Consider the following 22,306-nt stretch of genomic DNA (forward strand, 5'->3'; position numbering starts at 1 on the left):
CCTCAGGATGAGTGCCAACTGAGCTTTTGGATATTCTCAAGAACTAGGAGAAGTGGTCCCTCTCCCTGAGGTGGTACCAACTGCCCCACTTAGACACCAGTGACTTGGATGCTGCCCAGCACCAAGCCGCCAGCATGCGGGCATTAGACAAAGGCCAGGGCTGCTTGGCTGGGTTGCCTCCTACAGCTGGTCCTGCTTCAACTCTCATCATTGTTCTCTGGAGGCTTTCAGCTTCCAAACATCTGCTTTGTGTGGGTTTTGAGCTCCCCATGTGGGCCATCTTGGTGTCTGAGGCTGCCCTGGCTTTGTCCCCAGGGCAGGGCCTCCTGATCTTACCGCTGGCCAAGGGGTGGGGGCTCATACACTCAGGTTTAATTAAAAGCAAACTGGTGGGATTCTAGCCAAGGGCAACCCAGATGCAGAAGGCTGTTCAGCAGATGGCATTACATTTATGTCATAACCTGTCTTAATGATCCCATTCCTCAAACGGCAGAGCATGGAACAATATATATGCAGGCAGGTCCTTCCCTGTCCCTTCCCAATCTCACAATGGGGGCAGGGGCAAGGCCCGAGCTCTCCTGGGATAGGCCAAGCAATGGACATTGCCGAGGAGGAGGTCTTGCTGGCTGCGATGATGATTCCAGAAATGTCTTTGTGAGCAAGGCTGGGGTGTGTCTTTAGTGAGATGGAAAGGGCTGTCTGCCTTCCCAGATCCGTGCAAGTACCCACACTAGCAACCCTCAGAGGCTGTGCTCGACTGGATCCAAAGGAGGACAGGGAAGGGCAGCCCTGGGCTCATGTTTGCACTTTTCTGACAGAACAAAAATAGGAGCTCCAGCATGGTCTGCGTGACAATGCTGCCGTTTCAGACTAAGCAGTTCTCGTGATGCAGGGACTGTGCTAGGTTCTATGAAGGAACAGAAATCTGGCTAAGACACAGGCCCTACCTCGAGCAGGTTGCACTCATTAGGAAGAATAGCTATTTGCATGATTAAATACTCCTTTATGCACATGTATTGAGTACCTGCTGTATGCCAGTGGGGGCTGGGCTGGGACTTAGAACAAAACGACATCCACAGGACATGGATGGACACACAATTCTGTTGGCAGGGACAGTCATCCACTCAGTAATTATGCAAATAATGAGAATTACTAATGCAAGTTAATTGCTAGCTTTAGGAAGTGCCACAATGTACATGGCATGGCAAGGGTATGGCACAGGGTTTCATACCTAGTGTGATTCATCACAGAAGGCCTCCTGGAGGAGGTGATGTTTGGACTGTGACCAAACGGTTGTGTAGAAGTTCAACAGCAGAGTGGACCTAGAAAGCTTTCCAAGCCAGGGTGACAGCAGGTACATCTGGAGCTCAGAGAGTGGGAGGGGAAAGTGAGAGAGGAAGAGGATGAGGAAGTGGGGGGGCAGACCATATGCAAAGCCTTATTGGCCCTGGCTAGGCATTTGGACTTTATCAAGGAACAGAGGGAAGCCACTGAGAGGTCAGAAGCAATGTGAGCTTTAGGCAAGTAATGGAGGACATTGTAAGTGTAGTTGAAAGCAAAACTGAGAAACTCATTTGGGGTTTATGCACGATGCAGGGATTACACTTAAGCAGCAGTTGTTCTGAACAGAAGGTGGCTTCTAATTGCAGTTGTTTGGCATAGAATCCACATTCAAACTTGCAATTATTTCACTGTTAAAAGAGCTGACAGCTCGCTCTTCTGCAGGGAGGCAGTCTCTAGGGAGCACTAATCTCCAGGACTTGGCTTACACCCGGGGCTCTGAAGTATCCAACCACACTCCCAGGAACCTGTTCTTGTTGGCGGGCAGGGAGACAGACGGGACACAGGGCACAGGGTAGATATGGGCTGAAGAGGAGGAAGGGCTATCTCATCAAGGACCCCAGATGCCTCTGGAGCAGCTGAGTGAAAGAATGCAATAATACAGCTTAGCAAAGTCAGTGTCTCACTTTTCACGCAGGGCACTGGCCAGAAGGCAGCAGAAAATATCGAAGGCAAGGATTCATTGTCATGTACTGAGAAACAAATGTGCTGTAATGATTCCCCTCCTTAAAGACAGAGAGGTTAAACAACCCTCCACAGTCACATGTTAAAGTGAGAACAGAGCTGGAACTTGGAGCCAGATGCATCTGAGTCCAAAGCACTTTTGCCACGCTGCGTCTTGGGTGGGCCTGGGAATGTCCTGGAAGAGGCAGTCATCAGTTAAGCCCCAGGTGTCTATTGGGTGATGAACAGGAAAGAAGAGCAGGAGCTACAGTCAGATGGACTCTGTTTCTTATCATCTTTGTGTCCTTTGGCAAGTTGTTTACCCTCTCCTGGCCTTGTTTATAAGGTGAGCTAGTACCAGTGATGATATTGATAGTCACATTTACTGAGACAGCACCAGGCTCTATTCTCAGACCTTCACACGAAGTAACTCATTTAGGTTCATAACAGCCCTCTGGGAAACGTGCTGTTATTCTCTCCACTTTATCAGAGGAGGAAACTGAGGCATACAGAAGTTATACAACATCTCCAAGGCCACACAGTTTGGCTCTTCAGCCTTGAAGGTTGTTGTAGATATCAAATGATATGATTCATAGAAAAATCTTGCCATAATGCCACAGAGACTCATGAATAAGCCTCCATTACCTCTCTGTAAAATGGGATGATAGCTAGAATTTATTGGGTGTTCATAATTGTCTTATTTAATAATATTCTATGATGAAGGCTGTTATCCCCATTCTATAGATGGGAAAACTGAGGCTCAGGGAAATGGGCTGAGTCATTCAGGGTCATGCATCTACTATAAGATGGAGCAGGATCTCCGGCACGGGGCTGCCTAAATCCAGAGCCCGTGCTCTTAACCCCTGAGATGCCTTCTTCCTTCACAAAGGTTGGCCCAGGAGGCTCAAGGCTACCCCAGGCACTTCTGGTTCCACGGAGTCCAGTTCACATCCCTCTCATGAGACTGCGTAGTGCTCCACGCTCCAACTATCCCATTCCTCACAAATGGCCGTGATGTCATGCGGGTTACTGGCAACTTCTCTCTCAGGAACCCTGAAGAAATCCTGGGCAGATTGGATAAAAAGCCCTTCTCAGACATCCTAATGTTAGTGTTCTCCCTTGTGAGTCCATTCAGGAAGTATTTATTTAACACTTCACTTGTTTTGCCATTCTCCTGACTTCATTTTGCAAAAGCTCCTGTAATAACGCGCCCCGCCCCCCACTCCCTCCACCCCACTCCTTCGCCAGCCCCCTGCTGTGCTTGTCCTTGGGAAAACTTGAGTGCTGTGTTCAGCATTTCCAGCCGGAAATATGTCCGAGTTTCATCTTGCATCCCTAATAACCTCCTTTATCTCCACGCAGCAACTCCCAGCGTGCTGTGAGTTCCGTCTTCGCTCCACTCATTGCACCTCTTTCAGACAGTGTTGCCCACGTGCAAGTGGTCACTGTTCACGCTGTGAGATTCCTGGCAAGGGCACAGCAAAGAAGTGTCTTCTTCCCAGACTGGTTTTTAACCTCCCTCTCCAGCTTTTATTCTCAAACATCTCCCCTTGCACAGCGGCACAAGCAGGTGGGCTCTTCTCTCCTGAGTGTCCCTTATCCTCGGATGTCAGATGCCCTCCCTGCACCACAGGTGGGCCAGGCAGCCGTGGTTACCTGCACCTCACTCACTGCCATGAGATTAAAATTCTCGTTGCGTTGGGGGACCACAGTTCTGCTATTGCTCACGCTTGTTTCTTGATTCAGTGAATTGGTAACTCTATTAGACACTACTGATACAGACCCTATTAATTTTAATGGCTTTTGAGATGAATAGAAGAAAAAACTTCCCTTGATTGTACAGATGTATGTAATAACCTGTGGTTTTATATATTTCTTTTTATTTGAGAAAAAATATGGTTGAGGCACCAAAAGAGCAATAGAAGTCTGGGTCTGCTGGGATATTTTTGATTTTTGTTTCAAATTGAGGTAAAATTAATATAACATAAAATTAACTATTCTGAAGAGAAGAATTCAGTGGCATTTAGTATATTCAAGGTATTTTGCAGCCACCACCTCCGTCTTGTTCCAAACACGTTCACCTTCTCGAAATAAAACCCTATAGCCATGGAGCAGTTTTATTCTCTATTCCTCTCTCCCCCCGGTCCCTAGAAACCACTAGTAATCTTTCTGTCTCTACAGATTTGTCTGTCCTGGATATTTCATGTCAGTGGAGTAGTCATACAATATGTGGCCTTTTGTGTCTGGCTTATTTCACTTAGTATAATGTTTGCAAGGTTTGCCTACATTGTAGCAGCTATCAGAATTCTATTCCTTTTTATGGTTGAGTAATATTCCATTGCAGGGATAGAGTACATTTAGTTTATCCATTCATTGGTTCATGGGCACTCGGGTTGTTTCCACCTTTTGGCTTTGTTGGGTTTTATACTTTGCAGACTTTTCCCCAGGTGCATGGTTCCCCTCTGCACCTTGCTGTTGTTTTTTTCTTTGTGAATATCCTCTGTCTGAACTCACTTGCATCTCTTTGGAGAGAGCAGTTAGAGGGTTAGGAGCTGCTGTGGTGAATGCGAATCATAGGATCACACAACAGGGAATCTGGCACTGCTATTTGTAGATGTCCTGACACCCATGGGGTGACCTTGACTCCTCCAAAGACAGCCTCCCCCCGACCACCACAGCATTTATTCAGGGCTTCAACCAGTGGTCTGCAGTCTGGCTGCACACCATCATCACCTGGGGAGATTTAAGAATTACCCAAACTCCTGCTTCACCACCAGAGAGTCTGACTTTATTTATGTCAAGTCTTGGCATTTTTCATTTGTGTGTTGAGTAGAGTAAGTAGTGACCTCTAAAACATATGCCTAAGTCCTAACCCCTGGGGAGGGCAGGGGGGAACCAGGATAAAAAGCTCTGAGAAGACGCTGTGACATACCCCACTGGTTATTTATTTGCAACAGACATAACCAAGCTGCTTTCCTGTAAGACTGTACAAAAGTGATCGGACAGCTCAAAGAATAGGAGAAAATATTTGCAAATGGTATATCTGATAAGGAACTTGTAGGGTAAGTGGAGGCAGTCTGGCTTCCTCACCCAGGTGTCTGGGTAACTAAGGGAAGCAGTGTTCCCATAGCTTTGAAGGGGCCTCATAAGTAATGTTCTCATAGCCTTGAGACTGGGACTGATAAACTGTTCCCATAACATGAAGTGGGCTCGCGTGCACAGAATTATGCTATGTCATATAATTTTCTGGCGGGAAGCCAGCCTTGTTTGCCTCTTAGGGAATAGGGGCTTCTCACTAGAGACATGCGGTTTGCAGCGTGCGTGGCTCACCCACCTGTGAATAAAGGCACGCCAAGCACCCCCACAGCTCCGCACGTTTTCTTCCGTCTCCATGAAGCGAGAGTGGGCCTGCCAGACCTTGACAGGCTGTGACACAGGAGTTGTGTCTAGAACATATAAAACACTTATAAATCAGTTATAAAAAGACAACCCAATTTAAAAATGGGCGAAGGACATGAATAGACAATTCTCCAAGGAAGATATATTGATGCCCAACAAGCACGTGAAAAGATGCTCGACATCACTGGGCCTCAGGGAAACGCCAATCAAAACTGCAGTCAGACACCGCTTCACACTCACTAGGATGGCTAGAATCCAAAACACAGGTAAGAACTCGTGTCGATGAAAACATAGAGAAACCAGAAAGTTCATACACTCCTGGGGGGAATGTAAAATGTTGTAGCCACTTTGGAAAGCCGTGTGGAGTTCCTGGGAGGATTGAACAGAGTTAGCATATGACCCAGCATTTCCACACCTAGATGTATACCCAAGAAAGTTAAAACTATGTGCCCATTAAAACATGTACACAAATGTTTTCTGTGGTATTATCATAACAGCCAAAAAAGTGGAAAGAACTCAAATGTCCATCACCAGATGAATGAATAAACAAAAGGTGGTCTATTCCTAAAATGGAGTATTTTTCATCCATAGAAAAGGAAGAAAGTTCTTTCTGATAATGCTACAGCTTGAATCAGCCTCGGCAACAGAATGCCAGTCACAAAACACCGCATGTCATCTGATTCCATGTATATGAAGGTCCGCGATGGGCCAACTGGTAGACAGTAGACCGGCAGGCAGCGAGGGCTCAGGGCATGGAGGGATGGGGGATGGTCCTGAAAATGTGTAGTGCTCCTTTCTGGGGTGAGGAAGGGTGCTACAAACGAGTGTGGTGATCTTGGGATGGATCTGTGAATGTGAGAAAGACCGCTGAATCATCACAGTAAATGAACGAATTGTATGTTACGTGAATTCTATCTCAATAAAGCTGTTTTTAGAAAAAGAGACTGAGAACCGAGACACAGAGCCCAACTGCCCTTCCAGCTTCTGCCACCTAACTAGCTGTGTGATTGTATATGAACGGACTTAGTAAATGCTCAGTTAGCTGTGCCTTTTGCTTTTCTAACACGGCTCCAGGAGGGCCAGGCACTCGTCTGGAGCTGCATCAGTTAGGGCTGTCGGACGTGGTCTGTTCGGGGCCTCCATGCCCGAGTGACATATGCAAGCGCTACAGTCCCCGCTGCATCCCCCACAGGACTGATGGGCAGCACTGCAGGGTTCCAGTGACATGGGGGACTGGGAGGGTGTTCCAGTGGGAACAACATGAACAAATTTGTTCTTGAAGACAACTCCTCTCTCTGTAGAGTAGAGAATGAACTGTAGGGGAGAGAAAATGGAGCCAGAGAGGCCTTCATGGAAATCGCTGCACTGGAGGTGACCTGAGTTCAGTCACGAGTCTTGGGGATGCAAAGTGGGATAGGCATTTCACTGGTGGAGGCATCTCACAGGAGAGGCAGTAAGTCTTGGTAGCTGATTGGATAGGGCTGGCTTTTGCTGAAATGAAGACAGGATGGTTTGGGGCCACCTGGATATCGTGGCTCCCAGGGACACCTGGTCAATATGCTAGATGTAGGTAAAAATCACATACTACATGAGGCCATGTAAGGCTGGGGTGGTGCATGTGGAGTGAGGTGAGGAGAAACTCTCCTGATGGCAGGGGTTCCACCCATGGGGAGATGCTGCCTCCATTCTGTGACTGCTTCACAGGTGGGCGTGGGGGATGCTGGCAGAGGACATAGGAGCGTGCTATGGAAATGCCTTGCTTATCCACAGGGTTAGCGAGGCCAAGTTGGGTATGCTACGATCACCTCCCGAGGTTCTGGGGTTCATGCCACCTTCCCACTGGGGACCAGGAAAACTGGAAGGCACTGTTGCCTAGGGAATGGCACAAGGGCTTTGGATGCATGGGCTTCAAGGTTGAGACCCGGAGCCGCCTCGTCTAAATGATGAAATCTGGGCGAGTCACATAACTTCCCTGCTTCCAGTTTACTCGCCCACTGAGTGAGTATGATAGTTCTCTCTTTCTAGAAATGGGTATTGTCATTACTTCCATTTTCCAGAGGAAGAAACTCAGGGACTAGGAGTCAGGTATCTTGTCCAAAGTCATGCAGCTCACAAGTGGAAGAAATTCAATGTGGACACCAGTAGTCAGACTCTAGAGCTGTTCCCTTAACCACTATACCACCCTGTCTCTTGATGAAGAGTAGCTGCATAAACCTGGCCATCTCAGCCAGTTCTCTTGGTGTCTAACCTTCGACAAAGTCCACAAAGGACTAGGCTGAAGGGTTCTGTAAGATCACCTAGACCTCATCCTATTTTAAGTAGTTTTACAAATGCAGACTGTGAAATTCAGAAAGGTTAAGTAACTTTCCCAGAGTTACACAGCAAGTCGGCCCGACTCCTGTCTTCAGCCCAGCTGTGACTCCAGTTGCCTTCTCATTCTGCTCCCCTGCCCTGGCCTTGCTGAGTCCTGTTAACCCTGTCCTTCCCAAATTCATACTCCTCCCTGTAGCTTCCCTGACTGGCCTGAAATGCAGTTTCTGTGGCTGCGTAGTGACGCCGTAGACAACAGCCTAGCATTTCAGAGGAGTCTGCATGTTACAAAAAAGGGCAGCAGGTGTTATTTGGGCTAAATTGACCTTGAAATTGATTTCTTTATTTTATGACTTACTGAGAGGAGATTAATACTTTTTTTTCCTGCAGTCTGAAACAATTTACATGGTAATAGAAGGCATAGTCAGTCAAATAAATTGCTGGAAGTGGTCGTGTTTCAAGGGAAAAAAATACGGAGCTTACTCACATTGATTTCTTTGCCCTGGGGAGAAGCAGAGATTTTAACATCTGGGAATAGAGAGCTAAATTTTATCTCTCATTTTAAAAGCAGAGGAACGAAGAGCTTAATCTGACATTTACACAGAATTTTCTAAGTTGGGGGAAAGAGGGAGCCTGAGTTCCTTGCTGAAGGTTAACTAGCGTTTCCTCAGAAGGGCCCTGGGTAGTTTGATCTGGGGATGGCAGGTGGGGCTCGGATGACATTTTCAGAGGATGGGCTGCTTCAGAAGTTGGCTGCTAGGAAGCCAGGCAGTGGTGGGGGCGATGAGAAGCGAACCGGTGGGGGCGGTGAGAAGCTGGTGATATAAACTCGTACCCAGGTGCAGGTGGGGTTGCTGAGGAATCACGTGAATGGAGACTTTCCTTCCAGGTTTCTGGGCTTTGCCCTGTGGCTGCCCTGCTGTACCCAGGGACAGGACTTGATTTCTGCTGGCTTGTCAATGTGCGTGGATGGGTAGTATTTCTGAGTGTGCTGGGTTGGACCCTGACACTGCGTCTGGGCTCAGCAGGAAACTGTAGCTCTCCACTGGTACTGCCTGCGAGGAGGACGACAAGGGCAGGGGTGGCTTGTGTGCCACATATATGAATTTCTGGGTAAAAGCCATCAATGCCAATATTTCTGCATTCAGGCTATAAAGACAGGGCTTTTGTCCTTCGAAGAAATATCAAATCATTTGCCATGTTGTGTGAGCTAATTTTTTTCAGAAAATGTAAGAAATGAATTCCATACACAAAGGGCGCTCTGCTAGTATTGCCATATGCCATTCCCTTGCATTATTTTCTTTTCAACATACAACAAAAATTTTAAGATAAAATAAATATTTTTAATTGAAAATGCATGCCCAGAGTACACAATTAAGAGTCCGAAGAGTAAAATGAGGTTTTAAAAAAAATTATTTATTTTTAGAGAGAGGGGAAGGGAGGGACAAAGGGAGAGACAAAGAGAGGGAAAGAAACACTGATGAGCAAGATGAACATCCATCACTGCCTCTCATACATCCCCAGTGGGGGAGCCGGCCTGCAACCCAGGCATGTGCCCTGACTGGAAACCAAACTGGTGACCTTTCGCTTTGCGGGACGATGCCCAACCCACTGAGTCACACCGTCCAGGGCTAAAATGAGTTGTTTTACTTCCCCATCCTGCTCATTCAGGTCCTTTCTCCAAAATCAGCCTTTTAAAAAAGCATAAAAAAATCTCTCTTCTGGAGATTTCAATGCATATGCTACATACGCATATATTCTGAGAACAATGAACAGACTGTGGCATGTGAGACATACCACTCAGCATTTTACTGTTTGTCTCTGTCCTCCCATGTTGAGCTGCCTTGTTATTTTACTGAGGGTGTCTGGATGCACTTTAACTTATTTACATGACCTCTGAGTAATGGAAATATATGTTGCTCCCAATATTTTTAATAAAATATGCTTCAGTGACTATCACTGGCACCGGTCTTTTTCCATACATGCAGACATTCTATAGTAGAAATCCAAGAAATGAAGTTGCTAGTTCAAATATTATCAACTTTTCCAATGTTGGCCAATGCATAATTCCACTGTGTGTAAGAATACATTTCTCGACATTCTTGCCACCTCAATACTTTGCCTAACTTTCATCTTTGCCAGTCTCAGTAAAATAATACATCATCATAGTTTGCATTTCTCTTATAATGGATGAAGTAGAGGATCCCTTAACAGACGTTTGCATTGCCATTTCTTTTGTGAATTCTCTGTATGTTTCCTTGGCTCATTTTTTCCCTTTGATTTCCATTGATATTTTTCTTATTGATTAGGGGGAGCTAATTAATTTGTAGGAAATTACCCTTTGTTCAATGAGTTACAATTTTTCATCTTGTTTTTTTGTCTTATGCTTTGTTTAAGGTTTTATTTTTCATGCAGAAAACATTATTATTCAAAATTTTGAATCATTTGATTTATGGGTTTTGGGTCACAATTAGAAAGGTCTTCATCACCACCACTCGGAGATGACAGAAATCTCCATGATTTCATTAAATGTCATGTCCTTTACTCAACCCACATGTCAAGGAGTTGTTCTGATTGTCTGCTGTAGAAAATGCACTCTCACTGGTATGATGAAAATGTGTATCCCTGAGATTGCCTGGGGCCATGATCTGGCCTTGTGGGCTCCTCAGCCTACCTTCTTTCTCTCAGCACCCAGGTGTCTTAAGGAGCATCACACCCCTGTGGTCAGGATATTGCAGGGTGTGGTGGGCCCCGGTAGCCTAGCAAACATTTACAGGGCTGACCCCAGCTATCTCACACAGCTAGGGTCCCTGCAGGTTTTACCGGTTCCATCCCTAGAAGTCTACCTTCCCCTGATTTCCTCACCTTCTGTCAGGAGGCTTTAATTAGCCTGGTCTTAGCCTTTTGTTAACCCCAAAGATAAACCCTTTAAAGGTCATTTTTATGCAAACAATGTCACATTCTAATGCCACCTGCCATGGCACTCTGGGAGCTCACACTAGTGCATGACAAATCCCTAAAACGGTGACAGGTGTTGGCTTCTCTTTGAGAGGCATCACCTCTTATCTCATCCATTTCCCTCATCAAACCTGGCTTAGACCCTATGTGCTTCTCGCTGTTTTTAAGGTAAGAAGGGAAATGGCGCAGGGGGCTGGGCACGGAGTTGGTGCTTTGTTTAGGATGACACAGAGACTGTGCCAACAGGGTGGGGGCTGCCAATCCAGGGGGTGCACATGCAATTGCAGGGCATGAAAAAGTCTAAAAGTGGCAGGAAGGGTGGAGGAAGTCCTCCAAGGAATGCAGCCTGAGTTGTGCCATCTCCATCTCCTAGGGAGGAACGCTGCCCGTGTTCCCCCTAACTAACATGACATGGAAGTGTGGCACAGTGAGGGACGGTCAGCTGAGTAGGAGAGCTGACCTCTGGGGCTGTAGGCTCAGGGATATGGAGAGCGGAATTTTTTTTTTAAATTTTTTTATTGTTATTCAATTATAGTCGTGTGCCTTTTCTCCCCATCCCTCCACCCCACCCCAGGCAAACCCCCCTCCCTCCCCCACCTCCACTCTCTCCCTTGATTTTGTCCATGTGTCCTTTATAGTAGTTCCTGTAATCCCCTCTCCTCACTGTCCCCTCCCCACTCCCCCCTGTCCATTGTTAGATTGTTCTTAACTTCAATGTCTCTGGTTATATTTTGTTTCCTTTTTTTTTTTTTTTTTCTATTTATTATGTTCCAGTTAAAGGTGAGATCATATGGTATTTGTCCCTCACCGTCTGGCTTATTTCACTTAGCATAATGAGAGCAGAATTTTTTCCTCCCTCGGCTAGCGGGAGGAAAAAATTAGGAGCTTAGGTACTGCTGGCTCTTTTGAAGCAGGGGCAGCAACCCCGAGCTGGATGGTGACTGATGGCAACATGCTCCCGTGTGCTGTGCTGCATCGGAGGGAGAATATGATGACAATGGTTAACATCCATCCATGAACATCTCGGTCCAAGCCCTGGCTATGCTGTGGCTCTGCTGAGTTATTTTGGCTGACTTCTCAGCCTCTCTGCGTTTCTCTATCTGTAAAATGGGGCTGAGATTGAGACCTTTCTTATATCCTTGTGAGGGTTAAAGAAGAAATAAGTACACAGCATTACAGCCGCTCCAGTAATACGAGCTGTTGCAGGGGTGAAACAGCAGAAAGTCAACCCCAAACCCTGTGCCAGGGCCAGGGCATTGGGTGTGGCTCCCTGAGGCCACCACCTGTGCCCCCAGGCTGGGGTGCAGGGTTCACAGTCAGAGAAGAATCTAGACCAGTGCTGCCTAATAGAGACATCACAAGAGCCCAAGAGGCAATTTAAAATTTTCTAGTAGCCACATTAAAAAGTAAAAAGAAATGGGTAAAATTAATTGTAACAATATATTTTGTTTTAAATATTCATAACATATTTATATATTTAAATAGAATAATACACTTCATTTTTATATATTATTAAATATTATCATTCTAACATGTAATTGATATAAAAATATTAATGAGATATTAATATTAATGAGGTATTTTACATTCCTTTTTTTCTCCCACACTGTCTTCAAAATCCAGTGTGTAATTTATACTTACAGCCCATTTGAGTTCGGACAAGCCGCACGTGGCCAGCGGCTGCTGTGCTGAGCACTGGGCAGTGCAGGTTTAAGGTGTGTGTGTGCGGGGCGGGGGGGGGGGGGAGAGAGAGAGAGAGAGAGAGAGAGAAAGAAAATATGAATGAATGAATTACGGCTAAAGGTAGCAAGAGACTCAGGGTTACTCCAAATTGCAACTGCTATTTTCTAAACTTGGGTTCCCCCACCTTTTTTTTTTTTTTTGCCAGGACTGCAAATTTGAAAATTCAGCCCTCCTCTCCAGTGCCAGAAATAGTCCTCAAGACTCAGTAAGTAGAAGCATTTTGCTGACCAGATTAGATTTTGAAACTGCTTTTGCATCCTTTTCAGCCTCCTTGGTCTCCATCATCAATCACCAGGAGTGGTTTTTACCTGAAACCAATCTTGCTGGAGAAGTAACTGGGTTTGAGGGGAATCGAGATTCCCAAGCGCCCACAGAATTTCTATTAGGAAACGCCTGGGGCCAGTCCCAGTCCGTGTGGGACGTGATAGGAAAGCGGAGCACCTCCCTTTGAAAGAGGCCAGGTCATTTGGGAACAGATCTGGGGGAGCAGTGACTGGTGGCGGGGCCTCCTCCTAGTCTCTATTTCTTGATGTGAGGGTGGTCCCCAAGGTGCTGGGAAATGGGAAGGAAGTTTAACATCGTCTGATTGTCCCCATGGTAAAGACAGGGATGCTTACTGAGTGCTCTGGGGCCCTACATCATGGTGTTGGACTTGAGGTCCTGAGGGCATGTGACTGTGGATGGTGCTAGGTGTGGATACCTGTGCCTTCTCCATCTGTCATCCGGGCAGAGCTGAGAGTCGCAGAGATGCTCCCTGCACTGCTGTGCATCCGCTTGGAAAAAGCATGGTGTTTGTGTTTGCTGGTGTCTGTGTGATGATTTGAAGGGGCACATAGACTTTTGTTGTTGTTGCTTTGTAGTAATCATTATGTATTTGGTTTTATGGTTATCTTTATAGCAAGTGATCCTGGCTTTCTATTTATAAAGTGATATGAGATTTCTTTTGAAAATATTTCAGTAAAAAAGGTGAGTGGATTTAAAGGAAGAGTATGGAAATAAGAGTTTGGGAATAATAATAATGTAGATATGACATTGTGATAGTAACAAGTGAATGGCTGAGAGTAAATTCTTTTATCAGAAGAAGTGCGCTCCATATTTGGCATGCTTCCCCTACTGTGTGCTCATTCTGTGCGGTTACGTGGTGTGAACTGGGCTCTCCAAGAACCCGCCACTTGGCCTCTGTCTGTTCCCCCAAATGACTTTTGAGGCAGGGTTTTATGATAAATTAATTGCTGGATCGCTTAAAAGAAGTGTTCACCTGTGATGCCAAGAGAAGGAGGAAAAAGAGAAAAGGTGATAAATGACGATCATACAACCGACTTCTTGGTCCCACTTTGAGGGTGAGTGAGTGTTTCATCTCTTTTCCCATTCAGTCCCCTCAATGGCCGCATTAGGTAAGTGCTGCCGCTATCTTCCCTCTGTGGGTGGGGAAACCAGAACTCCACCGAAGTAAAGTAACGCACCCAAAGCCACACAGGCTGGACTCACCCTCTCACCAGTATGTCACTGGAGAACACTCTTGCAGCTTCAGACCAATGCTGTGACATAGTTTCTCCATTTGGTATCCATGGAAATGATGAATGGATCAAGAAAGTGTATTAGTCGTTATCTCTTGCCATGTAATTTACCCCGGACCTTAGTGGTTTACAGAGACAAACACAATCTCGCAGTTTCTGTGGGTCAGGATTCTGGGAGTGGCTTAGATGGGTGGTTCTGGCACAATATCTCCTATGAGCGGGGGCTGCGGTCATCTGAGGCCTGACTGGGGCTATTGGATCCACTTCCAGGACGGCTCACTTATAATGCTATTGTCGGGTGGCTTCAGCTCTTCCTGTGAGGGTGTCTCCATAAAGCTGCTTGAGTGTCCTTGTGACATGGCCGGTCACTTCCCCTAGAGGATGAAATCTGAAACATGCACTCACACACACACACACAGATGCACAGAGAGGGAGAGAGAAGGAAACCATGTTTGCCTGACCTATCCTTAGAAGTCACATGCTGTCACCTCTGCTGCGTTCTATCCTCCATGCCAACCAACCCTGATGAAATCGTACTAGGGGACTACACACCAACGTAGATACCCAGAGGGTCATTGGGGCTACTTTGGAGGCTGGCTACCATACTTTTCATAATCTTAAGATAATTGTGCCTTGTAGTTTCATACAAGATTCTTATAGCCTCAAACCAAGTCTGTGAAAAGAAAACAAAGATAACTAAAACCATTTTGCAGATGGAAAAAATGAAGCTTGGAGGAGGAAAGTGACTCACCAGAGAGTCTTGAAGTTGGAGATGCAGTGAAGAAGGTTTTAAAGGGAAAATGGTTGCAAAGTGGGGAGAAAGCTTCCCCACCTTAAATACTATTGCTCACAATAGGACTCATGGAGGCTGAGATCTGTTCATTTTCCTGGAGCTTGGAAGAGCACCCCCTGGGTTTTCAGCTTTCTTGGGATGGGTCAGGTTAGGTATTCCTGGCTCCCAGCATCACCTCATTAAGGCCGATGGATTCTCTCTTACTGGAGGTGAAGATTCTATTCTGCTGTTTCCCCACTGGAGCCTGCAGAATTTTAAGTTTCATGCTGTGAAGATCTGAGGACCCTAACCCTCTTCTTTTTCCCATCCCTGGCCCTCAGTGCTGCTGCTGTGGGTCCTCCTGGCTGGAATCCAGCTCCTACCCTAATGTATCATAGACAGAAGCACTAATTTTTGTGGCCTCTGTTGGTGGCAGCCTATTGTGACCAGCCATTCTGGATGGCCATTTCTCTCCTGTGCTCGAAGCATAAAAGAAGTTCACTCTTCGATCCAGTAGTCGTACTTCTAGGTACTTACACCTTAGGGATGACTGTGCCCATGTGAAATGCTGTGTTTGTGTATTTTCTGAGGGATGATTATGTTAGGAAAAATAATAATAAGACATACTATCTATATCCATCAATAAGGAATTGCTTAAATAAATTCTGTGCACTATGAAGTCCAATTGCAAGCTGCTGCTAGAATTTTGTGGTGAGGACTTCCATTTATTGACTTGGAAAGATGCTCGTGATGTATTGTTGAGTGAGAAATATAGCATATATCATATGATTCCAATTGTGTGCAGTTACATTCGTATATCTCCTTCCCTCTGAATACAGAGAGAGATGTCAGAAAGGCAGATGGGAAATTAAGCTAAATTGGTGTGTTTTGCATTTTTTATTTGGACTCTTCTGATTTTACTGTATTTTTAAATGAGTTGTTATCTTGATAGTAACAATAATAATATTTGTAATGACTACTTATAAAGTGAATCCACGAGTTCTGGGCTGGTGAGGGAGGCTTCTAGGACACCTGAGGGCATTTTATTAAAGTTTCATTCTCATTTGTTATAGCAATGATGCAGTCCTTTTGGAGGAGTGAAAATGATGCTTACAAGACTAAACTAGGGCCTGGAGACAGACTTTGGTCCTTGGCTACCCCAGGAGGCAAGATGCCTCAGGGCTTGGCACCTTGCCACCCCTTGTACACACTGCTAGCTCTGCAATTTCTGTTTCCCCTTTAGTAACCCCTCCCAGAAAGGTCCTTCCTGATATACCAGGTGTGATTCACTTGCTTCCAGAAAACGAACATAATATTAATAACGAGAGCTAGCATTGTTAGGCACCTAGGAAGTATCTGGCATTGTGCGCAGAATTTCAAATGCATGCCTTTGTTATGCCCTGGAGCAGCCCAATGAGGGATGAACTGTCCATCCCCCATTCTCACAGGTGAAGAAACAGGCACAGAGAAGAGTGGCTTGTTCAGGGTCTTACGGTGATAGGTGGAGGATCTGGGACACAACCTAGATTAGACTGTTTCCTGAGCTGAGTTGAGCTGAGAGGAAGGCCACCTGGTTCTGTTCAGTGGTGCAAGGAACATTTCTGGGAATATGTTAGATGTGGTTGATTCTGGAGCCAACAGGTAAGGAGAAAATCACATCTGGTCTGTTACCTGTTAAAGATCCTACTGGAAGATGCCAGGTTGGACACCAACCTTTCTGCCGCTTGATGCATCCAAGATGGGCATGCTTTCCTTGAATATTAGACCAGACTGGAGTTTTCCTTAGGCACCAGAAGAAGAGGTTGTGTTGAAGTGAAACCCTGGATGCATGGCATACCTGTCTTTAAATGTCAAGGCTATCTGTGGTCAGATAGTCCTATGAGGAGAGGCATTTGGGAAATGAGGCTGAAACTTGCAGATTCGCACTCCATTCTGGGGGCTTGCTCTGGAGTGAATGTGTCCTAAACCTAATGGAGGTGACACTGCCCCAGCAAGAAGAACATTACTACCCTTATTGTTTCTCTTCCCCGATTACACTGGAGACATGGTGCAGTTAAGTGGCAGAGCCCAAATTTCCATTTTGCTCTGCCTCATTTCAGAGCCGTATTTCATAACCTCTGCACTTTACTGTACCAGAAATAGACTGTATTCATTTTCTTTTGCTGAATAAAAATCACCTGAAACTTAGCTTAAAACAACACCCATTTATCACCCATGTGCAAGGCACGGGGTCCTCTGCTCAGTCTCTCACGAGGCTGCAGTCAAGGCATCAGCAGGGCTGGGATCTCATCTGGAGCCTGAGGTTCCCTTCTGAGCTCACCGGTTGTTGGAAGAACGCAGTTCCCTGTAGCTGTAGGACAGAGGCCCTCTACTTCTCGAGGCCACCCGCAGTTCCCTTCCACGTGGCCCCCGCCCGGGCCTTCGCATCCTGCAGCTTACTTCCTCAGGCCAGCAGGAGGGTCTCTCCAGGGCGGGGCTCGCAAGAAGGTGTCTTGTGCATATATGTTCTAACATGGTCATGGGAGGGGTGAGAAGCAGGTCACAGGTCTTACCCTCATCCTAGAGGACAGGGCGATGCCTGGCATCAACATGGGTCTCTGCACCCCAAATACTGTGCTATGGAAGTCCCGAGGTAAGTCCTTCTCCTTGTCTTGGAGCCAAGTACACTGCTCCAGCATTTTTCCATCCAGCACCTTCCCTTCATCCCTCAGAAAAGGGCTCACAGCTCCCCCAGGCACCAGCCCCCCACCAGCGCTGGGCTGTCCAGCTGTCCCAACCTCCCACCATTTGGGAATCTTAACTTTCTTCTCATGTCAGTTCTGTAGGACGCTCCCTGCTGCAGCCTCAGCGGCAAATGAATATTTAATGGAATGCTGCCACCTTTTGGAATTTAGCAAAAGCGACCCGTGTTGTTTAGAGGGCTGGATGTGAAGCCTGAGGAAGAAAACACGACCCTGTTCCAGACTACACCCTGTGCATGCACACCCACTCACCACCGTCCAGCCTTCATTCTGCTGGGAATTGACTAAGGTCTGATGCCAGATTCTAAAAGAAAAATAAAAGGAACCATTTTCTTCTTGAGGCAGGTTTGTTGGTCTTTTACGCCCCGGTTCATAATTACTGTGATTGCTGACAGGCCTGTGCCCTGATTTACACTCCAAGAGGCAGCAGAATGTATGAGCAGGAGCTTTGGTGGAGTGGGGGGATTCTGTGTCCGTTCTGGCACCAGCTCTCCAAGGACTGCAGCTTCCTCATCTGGAAAATGAAGGTCAGCCAGGCTCTTCCAGCTATCAACCCCCTGACCTGTGATTTGATGCCTGTGACCAGGAATGAGGAATAGGCAACACAGCATTTAGAGGTGCCAGTCAAATAGGAATGGTGCTAAGGCCATTTCTGCCCTCAGCAGGAAGGAGTGGCACGATCAATTAGTAACATCTTCCTGGGCACAGGAGGGGACAGTGCAGACAGGTGCCAGCCCAGTGCCAGGTGTCTCATGGAGACTCACAGCAGCTAACATGGAACTGCCTAGTGGCCCCTCCTCTTCTATTACATTTCTTCCTGTATTTTCAAAGGCATTGCCATCCTCTTTGTCCCCCCCGGGATCCTTTGTGATTCCCTCTCCCACTCCCAGCCTGAAATCAGCAGAACTTATCCATTCTCCCCTTGGCACATCCCTGGTGGTGCTCTGGTCTATGCTCTCATTATATAGATTCTGGATTATCTAACAAGCTCTAACCAATCATCCACTCCAGCTTTTCCCTCTTCAGTTGACCCCCCTTATTTGCTTGACCTGGCCCTCTCCTTTGTGCTTCCTTCATTAGCTGTGAGAATAGAGCACAAACTCCTCTGATTCCATGTTGGCATTTGGCCCCATCTTGCCACTTCCCCCATCCTGGTCCTCCTGTCTCTATGCGCCATATTCCCTGACTGTGGACCCTTGCTTAGGTTATCCCCTCTGCTTGAGTTTGCCCCTCAAATCTAACTGTCCAGATTTCTAATCATCCATCAAGATCAATTGGAAAAGCCTTGTTCAAATATTCTTCTTAAATCCCTCTGGTTGCATTGAGTCTCCACATTTACTAGATGCCTTTAGCCCTCAATTCCTCCCTTCTTCAACTCCCCTCCTCATCTGTCCCTTCCTCCAACCCTCCTGATCTTAGACAAACTGTGTTGTATTCCCCACTAAGAGTTGGAACATACAAAGATGAATAAGACCCAGATTCTGCCCTCAAAAAGCTTATAGTCTATGAGGAAACACACACACAAAAAAAGTGAGTAAAAAGAAATCCAGAACCAAGGCACAATCTAAGTGCTTCATAGTGGAAGCGGAAGATAAAATTTGGTGGTGGTGCAAATAGGTAGTCAGCGAAGACTTCATGGAGGAGGTGACACTTAGAGTCTTGAAGGACAAGGGGGAGTTTTCACACTGATTGTGAGGGGTGGAGGTCCCTGTAGAAGGAGAGGAGTGGGCATGGCTTAGATTCTAGAGGAGGAGGTGTTGGCAATGGGCAGGAGGAACAGGTATGACCTGGTGTTCCATGGTGGGCAAGGAGCCGAGTTTATACAGTGATTGGTGTGGGGCCACTGAAGGGTTTTAAGCTAGTGATTGTCTTGATCCAATTTGCATTTTAGAACAATCTCCCTAGGGCCTGACTTAGGAGACTGAGTGACTGGAGGAAGGCTTGGTTCCTCCCAGGCATTTGTCACTCCTATGCCCCACTGGATCAGGCCTCTGGAGCAGAAGGGTCACCAGTCGACACCCAGGCTTCTCTGCACGCTCTGCTTCTCCTTGCTAATATGTCTTTCTACAGCGTCTGCTCAGCAGAAAACCAAGTGTGCGGATGAGATAACAGCATTAAGAGCAGAAGGACAAAGCTGATACTCGGGGCAGTGAGACATGGAGGCTTAAACTCTTTCCCTTCAAAGTGTTGCACATGGGTTTGGCCACGTGATCCTGATTAAAGCAAGCCTGGCTTGCCAGGATGAAATGCTAAGTGGCGCTTGAGACCTCGGGCCCAGCAAGTGCAGAGGTCTGCTGCCCTGATGAGCTTCCCTGCCATTTCTCCTCACTGCTTTCTGCCAGATAAAGGGGGAAATCTTTTAGGTGATTTTCCCAAATCCCTGAGGATGGCTGTGCCCTCTGGAGACATGGGGACACTGACAGGTTTCCAATGTTAGCATTGAACTTCAGGTTGGGAAGGTCTTGTCTTCTCTCTACCTCCTGAGGGAGTGCTTCAAATACGGTGGATGCTCAATAAATGCTTGTTGCTAAAATGAATGAGGCAGTGAAAGAATCAGTCTTATTGATTTGGGGCACCCCAAAAGGCTCCCTTGTGCCTCTCCCCGTCAATACTACCTCTTTCCAACTACCCTCCTGATTCTTATCACCAGAGATTGATCTTGCTCATTCATGACCCTTGTGTGAATGGGCCTCTTACAGTACACATCCATCTGCATTTTTCTCTCAACAGCACCCCCAAGAGATTCAGCCAGGTTACTGCATGTGTGAGTAGGTTTCTATGAGTTTGGCTCCATAAATTTAGAAATAGAACAGTGACCTGGGGGGACGTTCCGTTATGTTGTGTAATCTATTTGTATAAAATTTCAAATTTCACATTTTACAGACTGAAGAAACATTAAAAAAATTGTTCAGTAGAATTTCATTGTGTCATTGTAGCATAATTCATTTATCCATTCTCCCATCGATGAACATTTTCATTGTTTTAAGTTGGGGCTTTGTGCACTCATGCACCTGTTGTTTGATGGACATATGCACCCATTTCTCTTGGGAATGGACTGAGTGATGTGTTTGGTCACGGAATACGTCCATGTTTACTTTTAGTAGACACTACCCAAAAGTTTTCCACAGTGGTTGTACAAAATTGTCCCTCCCAGCAGTGAAAATGAGTGCCACTTGAATGAACATATTAGGAATTGCCACAACACTCCAGAGGGGCAGCTCTGATTATCCCCACCCCCGATTCACAGAGGGCACCCTGGGTCTCCACTAACTTAGTGGAGGCCACCAGCTGGTCAGTGATGGTGGGGGCCTGAAGTGAGGACTCTGCTTCCAGAAGGGCAGCAGGCCTTAGACTGCCACCATGCACAGTGGTTTCTGAGCAGCTGGCTCTGCTGCGGAGATGTCGGTGTCTGGGAGCGACCACGTGACGGAGAGCAGTGTGGTGGAGTCGTTAAATGCACAGCCTGGCAATGTCTGCAAGCAGCGACTCCCAGCTCTGCCACTTGTGCCCTGTGGGAGCCCCGCAAGCAGCTGGACTGCTCTGTGCCACACTTCTCATGTCTGTAAGGTGGAGTTAGTAAGTCAGGCTGTGGGAGGTTTAAATGAATTAATATAGGTAAAGGCTTAAGGGTGGGCACTAGGAAGTACAGTCCTTATTACTGTTATTTCAGCTGGGCCCAGTGTGAACGCTGGACTTATCTCTACTCTTAGGGACTGGGCTGCAATCTCAGCCAGCTCTGACAGTTGTCAGGCAGGCTGCATCATCCTCAGCCCTTTGCCTACCCTCTGAAGGTAGCTGACTTTCCTGACGAAATCCGGAATCTAATTTTGAGCCCTGATCATTGGTTTCACAAAGCCTGCGGGGGTGCAGTTCAGCCCATCCCTTCCAAAATGAGTCTCTGCTCTTTACTGCCCCTAATAAGAAATGCAGTCTGTTTGCTCAAGGTTTTACCCTTTATAGAAATGGTCAGATTCCTTTCTCTCCCCCTCATCTCCATTCCACAAATCCATGCCAAATATTGATGTTTGATAACTACAAATATCACACATAGCTTTTAATCAAGAGAGATGAATGGAAGATAGGGAAGTAAATATGTCTCTGTAAGGTAGTTCAATATTCTCAGTAATGATTTTGCTAAGAAATAAAATGACCGGAGGGAGGGGACAGGGCTCTGTGATGTGCAGTGAAATGGGCTGGACGGCCTGGCACATGCGGGACCATGCCTAGACCCTTGCTCCCAGCCTGAGGCTTGGATTTACGTTAGATGTTCATTACCTGGCTCAGTAGATGCATCTCATTTTACAGAGAGGAGAGGTGTATTTTAAATGGGAATTCCCAATATGCCATCAATCTATACTATTACCAGCAAAACACACCGAGGCAACTTCTGTCCTCCATCGCCTGTTTGAGACGGGAGAGGCATGTGAATGCCTGCCACCCCCCACACCAGAGAGAAGTCATCCAGGTGGAGGCCAACCGGAGGCCATTAAGCAGGCTTATGTCCACCAGTGTTGTATTTTCCTCATGTGTGGGCAATGGGCAGTATGACCCTGGAACATGGGCAGCTGTCAAACATTTAGAGATATTTGGCCGAATGGACCCAGAGCTACTCCAGGCCAGACCTTGGCCAAACCAAGTGAGACGTCATGACTTGAATCTAAACCCTTGTCCCCAAGGCAGCCCCCAACAGCTCACTGCAACCCCATCACCACCCCAATTCCTGTGCAGTGTGGGAGCACAGCACATTCTAATGGAGTGAGTGAGTGAGTGAGTGAATGAATGGATGGGCCTGTCTCCCTACCAGCATCATTGCTGTTGTCTTTTTGGTACTAACTTTGACTTTTCTTAACCTTCAGTAGCCT

General features: G+C 46.6%; 1 protein-coding gene across 1 annotated transcript in view; it reads left to right on the forward strand.

Moving 5' to 3' along the window:
* RBFOX1 (RNA binding fox-1 homolog 1) overlaps positions 1-22,306 on the forward strand; it is a 2,121,844-nt gene that overhangs the window by 287,604 nt on the left and 1,811,934 nt on the right. Inside the window, exon 2 of the mRNA XM_053929075.2 lies at positions 12,560-12,619. The gene's annotated coding sequence lies outside the window, so the exon portion shown is untranslated. The remainder of the gene's footprint in view (positions 1-12,559; positions 12,620-22,306) is intronic.

This window comes from Desmodus rotundus, chromosome 1 (genome assembly GCF_022682495.2).
Source record: "Desmodus rotundus isolate HL8 chromosome 1, HLdesRot8A.1, whole genome shotgun sequence".
Classification (NCBI taxonomy): Eukaryota; Metazoa; Chordata; class Mammalia; order Chiroptera; family Phyllostomidae; genus Desmodus; species Desmodus rotundus.